Source organism: Morone saxatilis, unplaced genomic scaffold (genome assembly GCF_004916995.1).
Source record: "Morone saxatilis isolate NCDOM2014 unplaced genomic scaffold, NCSU_SB_2.0 Contig8, whole genome shotgun sequence".
Taxonomy (NCBI): domain Eukaryota; kingdom Metazoa; phylum Chordata; class Actinopteri; family Moronidae; genus Morone; species Morone saxatilis.
The window spans coordinates 22,262,127-22,270,568 of record NW_023340257.1 but is presented as its reverse complement, the minus strand read 5'-3'; positions in this window follow the sequence as shown (position 1 = coordinate 22,270,568).

Here is an 8,442-nt window from a genome sequence, read left to right as displayed (position 1 = left end):
CACATTATGGTGTGCCATGTAGAGAATGTATTCACGTATGAACTTTCTTACCATGTGCTGTCTTTTGGACCTTCTAGTCTCTTACCTTTCCCTAGACAATGCAGTGGTGACTGGGATAAAGTAACATAGACTTAATAAAGCTTCCGTTTCACAAGGACAATGTTCAGCTTTCATAAATCAAGATCTACAGAATCCTAAAATTATAAGAAGTGAAACCTCAAAAGCACTGGCCCGAATCCAGACCCAAAGTGATCTTTGAAGTAGCCACAGTCTTACTTGTCTCTAAATGTACACATAGAGTACAGTTGATCCCAATAGTGGTATATTTCATTCTTAAGTAAACTTGACGGGCTTGGGCGGTTGTAACATGATAGTGTATAATATCATATCAGTAAAAATCTGACACCACCCATCCCACGTAATCTCCAATAAATCACCACTGAAACAGTAAAGATAAGTGAATATTGATCCCATCTGCTCTTATGGTCTCTGACCTGAGAGGCAGCATTTCATTTCTGGTGTCTGACATCAAGGTTCATGGCAGCAGCCCTGATCTTGGCAGCTCTGCCAACACTGAGTCCCAGGATTTCCCCAGCTCACCGGATGTTACTCGGATATCATTGGCCAGGACATTGAGTACTGGGAATAAATGGAATACCACAAAGTTCAGCATCTGGACGTCGCTCTTAAGTCCTTTAAATAGACCAGCTCTGTCTTCCAATTCTGTTTGGCTCTGGTTGGATTCAAGCTGGATTCTTGAGTGTTTTTACTCAGCACTCTTTGGCAGAAAGTGGGATGATGTTTGAGAAGCAGGATTATTGAATAACAACATATCGTTCATGTGAAACAATACGCACAGTGCACGCCCTCACTTCACATCAGTTGTGTGTGAATACATGTGGATCTACACAGTTCAGCACGTGAGAGCTTTTTCCTGCCGGTGGCTGTATTAATGAGTTAGCAGATGTGAGAGGTGATGGAGTCACCACTTAGAGGTAGGTAGTGGTGAGCAGGGTGGCAAACATTCATCCCATCATCCGCTCCATATGACAGCGGTCACCAAGCTTTTGCCTGCTGAAGCATGAGACCATCAGGAATCTGGGTTAAAGGATGACACCAGCAATATAGAGTTTTGTTTTTCTCTCTCTCGCTCCAGTGACTGGTGATTAATGTCGATCCATAGCTGAGAACTCTCTTACCTATTGCCTCACCAGAAACTCTGAAAAGAAAATGACAAATGCACAGCCACTGGAAATCACACATCTTAGTGCACTAATGTTGCTCTTTCTACATGTTAAATCTGAGACATATCATGTGTTGCTTCCTCTAAATAAATCATCAAAGTAGGATTCGGTAATTAGTTAAACAAGAGGAATGAGGGTTTTTTTTTATCATATCTTAGTTATGCTGTTCTGTATACAGGATAAATTCAGGATACATGTGGAAAAAACAATTGATCAGTCATTGTACTAATATAATTGATGTTGTGACTATTTCTCACCATGTTTTTCTGAAACTTAAATATACTATACATACTAAGACTAGATTTCTTTTTTTATTTTAATGGACAGGACAAGAATCATTACACTTGTCACTTTAGAATGAATCTTTACAGATGCTGCAGGTGACCTTCCATGGAGGCTTCTATGTTGATCCATGTTTCTACAGTAGCCCAGAACAGACAAACCCAACACTGGATCTAGTTAGCGTTGTTCCTGATTTTTGCAAGTTTTGTGACTGCTGTAGCTTCTCCTTCGCACTAGGAAGGGGAGGGGGAAGCGAGGGAGTTGCAATCTGCAGTTACACTGCTAGATGACATTAAATCCTACACACTAGTCCTTTAAATACCCAAAAGTACCTAAATTTGAAATTTAGAACAACGACCAAGATAATTTTTATTAGCATTTAACTGTATTGGTTCTTTATAGGCACCATCCCCTGGATCAAAAGCATATGGTCACAGTTTATAAATTGTGTGATTTTTCCAATTCTAGGTTGCAAATGCTTTAATGGTTGCGTGGAAATTGAGTAAATATTCTTTCTTGCAGATACAATTAAAACAGCATCATCTGCATACATCTAGAAACCAGTTTATGACTCTCTGGTTGTTGTTCACTGGTTGTTGTCTATTGTTTGTTGTCTGGTGATGTTGAATATGTTTATACTGCTGGCTGTACAACAATTGCCCTTCATGGATAATAAAGATACCCTTGATACGGTATTTCTAACATTTGTGTGAAATAATAACTGTGCCTTATCCCCCGTAATTTAAAAAGTACTCCATGAGACCTGGCTTTTCTTTCCACCTTCAAGCGTGGAGATTCAGAACAACTTACAGATTTATTTATTTATAGTCTAACAAAGTAATTCTAATTGAGCTCTTAGGTGTAGCAAGGACATAATATTAGAAAGGAAATATGTAGAGTGAATAGATCAATACAAACAAAGTCCACATTGGTTATCCCAGGTGGACTAAAATCATAAACACCAGGTTCGAGGGAATTTGGATTATTCTGAGCTTAGGCAAAAAGATTCAACACTGCTGGTATGTTTCTCTACTAGTGACTCTGTGGTTCAGGCAAAATGCCCTTTTCTACTTTCCAGCTCCAATCTTCCCACACAGATGTCCTGTCCGATAGGAAGTCATTAAGAAATCAATGACGAAATACTGGACTTTGTGCCACTAAACCACTAAGTGGGAACACTGTAAGATGTACAATGTTAATGTGTTATCTGTTTTGATTAGGCTTCATTTCATCATGACCTGCCCCCTTGTTAAACATTCAACACAAACTTTCTGCAAGAGGAGACATGTTTATGCCCGGAAATCTAATTTATCAGTCATTATACGTAACATGGTCTTAGTCAATACTTGGAGAACGCTTTGTTTCTGGATTTCATCACCTCAGCCAAATTGTTGGTTTGAATTGAGCTTCTCATCCCGCTATCCCCTGACCTTATTAAACCCATTAGAATAAAGACATTATGTAACATGCTCTCTATGCATTGTTCACTAGCAGCTTCAAGTACAGGGCGTGTACATCTATCTTCTTATGAAGCTCAGATATCTCTTGCCTCATATCAATAGTACTCATGATTATTTCTCCACATCGTTTTTATTATTTGGAAAGGTTACCTTATGTCAAACCTCTCTGTCCCTCTTTAGAGGCTATTACGTAATTTGTCTATTAGCACAGGAAGGGGGGCACTGTGGAGTACTGACCTCCAACACAAGTGCACTGTAATTAATTTTCTTCTCCGATTCTCTGCTGTTCTCATCACCCTAATCAGCATTTCATTCAGTGCTCCCAACACAACACAGGCCTTCGGAAACTTCCAAACTGCCTCATAAGTCAGCATTTGCAGCTTGTGCTTTTGACACATAAGATACAGTTATTAATGCACGTCCATCTGGCACTGCTATTGACAGGCATACTCCCTGGCTGACCAGATGCATGTCCAGGTGGCCTGATAAACAAAGCATATCAGAGACGCTAACAGCACAGTGTTTGGTTAGTTGTGGGATGAGAGGAGAGCGCAGAGATGACTGGCTCTCTCCAGCCAAAAGTTAGCCAATGATGGAGCTGCCTTGCCCTCACGCTGTTGGAAAAGGTTGGACCCCCCGATGGTGCCCCAGAATCCTTGTACAGTATTGCGTGTGGCTGTGATACTTCATTGTGTAAGCTTTTCCTCCCAGCAGAAACATGTTTGCTTTTGCTGGTATGAACACTTTGTACAGTCCAGAGCCACACACAAGCACGTTCAGTGATTTCCGAATTGTTTCACTCATGACCAGATTCGTCCTGTGTTGTTGTTGTTGGATTTTAGTCACCCATGAAAAATGTTTTACGCACAAGCCGCAAATGCTGACTTTTGAGGCAGTCTGGAAGTATTTGAAGGTCTGTGAAATGCTGATTAGGGTGATTTTCTCCATTAACATAATATATTTTACAAAGCAGTGTGCATCACAAAAGGATTTTTGATGAAGATTTATTGGAACCTACTGGTAGTTAGAGATGTGTGTTTACTTACCATGATAATTCATGTATATTTTAAACTGAAGAACATTTAGATGCCTTTTTTGCCAAACTTTTAAAAAATCACCAGGTTTGCCGCAGCACACAACCAAATCAGACAGACAGACCTATTCACACTAACAGAATAGAGAACAAGAACATGTAACAAATTCACCATGACTAATGCCTCTGAGTAATCCAACATGCTGTCAATCATTACTCACACAGAGAGCACTGTCTCCGCTCCCATTGGATCGAATGTGGTTGTGCTGTGCGCTTCTTCAAAGCACAGTCCCGTGACTCCCATCCTGAGGCGAAAGAACAGGGCCGAGCTGTGTGTGTGTGTGCGTGTGTGTGTGCGCGGGAGAGGAAGAAAGGCAGCAATTATATGGACAGGGGTTGTTCTTGTCGCCGGGGTCACGGCCACCAACCCAGTCGCCCCACTTTCATGTGTCCCCGCTCAGGGACAGTAAACAAACACGCACATGAGCACAAGCTATAGCTGCATTACACACGGCTGTGTTTTGACGCCAGAGTGCCTGGAAGGTGATGCAATAGTAGGAGGCTGTGGTCCAAGGTGGCAACATCCGTTTTGCTTCTGTACTGCATCACTTTGGTGTTAGTTTAAAGTTGAGCATGCGTATCTCATCCTCACATCAATTACACTACTTTTGTATATTTATGGTAAACAGATGAGATCAATGATTTGTATGTAGCCTCTATCTCACAGCCTCTGTTATTTCTTGCTTGAAGTGTTTCCCAGAATTAACCACTTCAACCGCCTGAATGCAAACTGAGCACCCTAAAACAAGAAGCATTTACACGCCAAATAATGGCATTTCTGAGTAGCCTAGACTGTATATGTATAACAATATTATGGTATTTCTGATTTATGTAGGGACTATACCATAACTCTCCCTCTTACTATGGGCTTTCATTAATAAAATCTATTATTAACAGAGTTTTACCTTCAGCATTTGCAGATATTTCACCAAATCTGCCCTGTTGGCATACTGAGTATCTCAGTTTTGGTGATTTTTTTTGTTAGCTTAAATTATTCTAAAGAGGCATTCATTTATTTATTCTGTAATTAGTTATTGGGGTAATATTGTGCCTTTAATTATGCTTGTAAATAAGTTCATGGTTTAGATATCTATACACATGAGGTTTTCCAACGGGAAAATCAACATGAAAACTAGAGTATTGCTTCATTATTTCTTCTTTTAGAGAAAGAACGTGAGGAAAGCGTGTTTGTGTGTGCGTGGTGGCAGGAGTGGGGGTGGTTGCACAGAAACAGCACTGGAGGCCTGAGAGGGGAAGGAGAGAGCCCCAGTTACTGAGTAACCCGGAGCAGCAGTCCCATACTCACCTTTCCCCTAATAGCCCTTCACCTTCCGAACCACGTGAAGTGGGCCTGTATGCTGACTCCCCATAGTGTGCACTCAAACACACACACCCACACCAAGAAAGCTTAGCCAGTCACAGAGACACACACACAAGCATTAAGTAGATGTTTTCCTTGACAGCAGAGCAAGCAGCTTAATTGTGGAATATGTGTCATTTTAAATGTGGAATATATGTCATTTTCACTGTCCCATAACACAAACTGAGCAGAGCATAATGTGTCCGTCAGGATTGGACTTGGTTGCTTGTCAGTACGTATGACTCAAAACTTACTTCACTGTACTGAGATTTCTGGGTTTTAAAACTCACTCTCACACCCTTCAGGGCCCTGGCACACCAAACCGTTGGGCGCCGTCGGGCCATGTGTGGTCAACTGAAGCGTTTGCGGTGTGATCGGTGCGGTTGCCTTCCGTCAGTCCTCATCAGGCCATTCAACAGATTGAGCACTTTGAATTGACGTTAGAGGCAGCTGGCATTGGCATTAGTTTCTCCATGTTACGCCTTCACCTCGACTTTTTCCACGAGCAAAATACCGTGGGCTGACAAACGGCGCTGCAAAGAAAAACTTTTTGTTTGCCAGATACATCAACATTTTAACAGATGGATTCGCAATTTGTATTCATAGCACATGATGAGACTTGCTTGATCAAATGTATTGTGGTGTAACTGTGGCTTTCCAGTTTGTTTTGTTCATCTCTCTGCACACATACGCACTAGTTAATTCCTCTCATGCGGGCACAGAGCGTAAATGCATGCCGGCAGTCAACAGGCCATCGGCTGTGGCATTCGCTGCGTTCACGTGCAACTTTTAACAGAAGGCATGATGCATCGGCCTTCGTCAGTGCTACGTCTTTCAAGTTGTCCGCCTCCTTTGTTTTAAAAAACGAAAGCCCAACCTTCCATCTCCAGCTGCTCCCATTGTCAGCTTTCAACTGACAGATTGTCATGAGAGACCAAAATCACAAAACATCACAGTTATGAATGTTATTAAACCTGAATAAAACAGGATTATCATTCCAGCGACATCTTCATCTCTTTTCTAATTAGCAGGCTATCCTTCATTCCGAACCGGTTACTTTATTCGTTTTCAGGAAGGCTAATGCTGCTTTTAAGTAGGCCTCGACTGACCTTTGTGGAGCATAAACTACAGTTGAATATGGCTGTATGGAGAAGTGTGTGGGAATGTGTGTAGTGTACAACTGTGGCAGCAGAAAGCCACTCCTTCCCATTGTAGCAGCTGAATGAGTAAGATTTCAATGGAAAGTATGAGTCACTAGACCTACAACTCACAACAATAATATTTAGCATGAGTAGGGAACTCTGAGCAGTCTGCTAAAGGTAGATTGGTGATTAGTGGCTTTATACGCAGACTGGGAGTGGCTATGACAAAACTGCTGGCCTGACATCATTAATCCGTCCCAGCCCACACACTCTCCATGCCAGACTGGTAAGGGAGGTACCGGCTGAAAGATGGGCTGCTAATTCAGTCCAGGGTGAGGAGCAGAACCAGAGCGATCCAGATCAGCCACACTGAAACCTTCACCCGTTCCTTCATCACATGGGTGTGACTGGGAGCTTTTCTGGTAATGCCCTGTCTTAGACAAAAAAAAAGGAGTGTGCTTTCTCACACTACAGAGCACATTCTTCCAAGTCATTATGTACATTCTTTGTAAATATTGAATGAGTAATGAGTAAAAAAAAAAGTGTTATGTCAAGAGTTCAGTAGAGATATGTAAAATAGCTCCAGTAAAAGTATATTTTTAAAAGAAATTTGTTTTTTGCAAAAGTACCCATCACTCTTAATCAAGTCCTGTGCTATTTTCATGGTAATTTGGATAAACTAGCCATGTTGTTTAGCAGTGTGACAGTAATTTATGTGGATGAGGAACGTCATAGGTCTAAAATGTGTTATGTGTATTTTAACAATAGCCCATGAATCAGTAAACCCCCTTTAGTTTTGAAATGAAAAAGCTAGAGCATACAGGGAGCATAATCACATTTCTGTCAAAAAAAACTTTTCCGTAGCATTCACATACTATGTAAGTTATGAATCCCTTTAAATTGCAAGAAGCACAAAATAGCTAAAATTACTTGTGATGTGAGGCAAATAAATGAGTAAAATGGGACTTTTTTTAATTTCATTTTCCATATTTTTTGGAACATGTCTGGATTACTGGGTTTAGCACTTATAGAGAATTCCATTTTCAAAGCGCAACCTCCTCATCCCAAAAAAAAGAAGCAGAAAATTCAGGAGACAAGATAGCGACTCATATTATTACACTCTATACAAAATTCTAGACTTTTAAACGTATCTCAAATGTTTTCATTTTGTGTTGTGACATTCTCTTAGTAGTTTATCATCCTGTGAAGGTAGCAGGTTTTACAGTTATACACAGAGTTTGATATCCCAAAGTCATAAAGTCCTTCAGTGCAAAAAAGTCACAGCAGCAGCTTTGTTTTCCTGTGATATGTCAGCAGTAATGACACAAATTGCCAGTTTTTAGGTAATAGAACTCACATGCGTGACCGTCAGCTGGAGCACTGATTCAGCTGCTCTTCTCTTGTCACAAGAAAAGAGCAGTAATAATTATCCACCAAACACTGTAGAAAATTCCTTATTATCTCAAAATAATTTATAAAACTCAAATCTCATGACAACAAACAAGAAGCAAAAGATGCCTTGTGGAGCAGTTGTAAAAGAAAGCTTGGTTTTTTTTGTTTGTCGTAGCTAGAAAAATATAGAAAAAAAAACAATTGCCTCTATGTGAGATACACGCTAAGCATTTATGTTGTGCACATCGAATTGAGTAATCATTCAGATTTACAAATCTGTCCGTGAATCAGGACTGCATTGAGGTTGAAGCTCAAATCCGTGGTGTTGACTCAGAAAATGAATCATGGAACCTGCGGAGAGCCCAGATCATCTGAGCAGCTGTCCCAACAAGCCGGGGGCCGGGGCCGGGGCCAGATCAGGCCCTGTTTTCACTGAGGAGGGGGGGAGAGGAGTGAGTGAGTGAGTGAG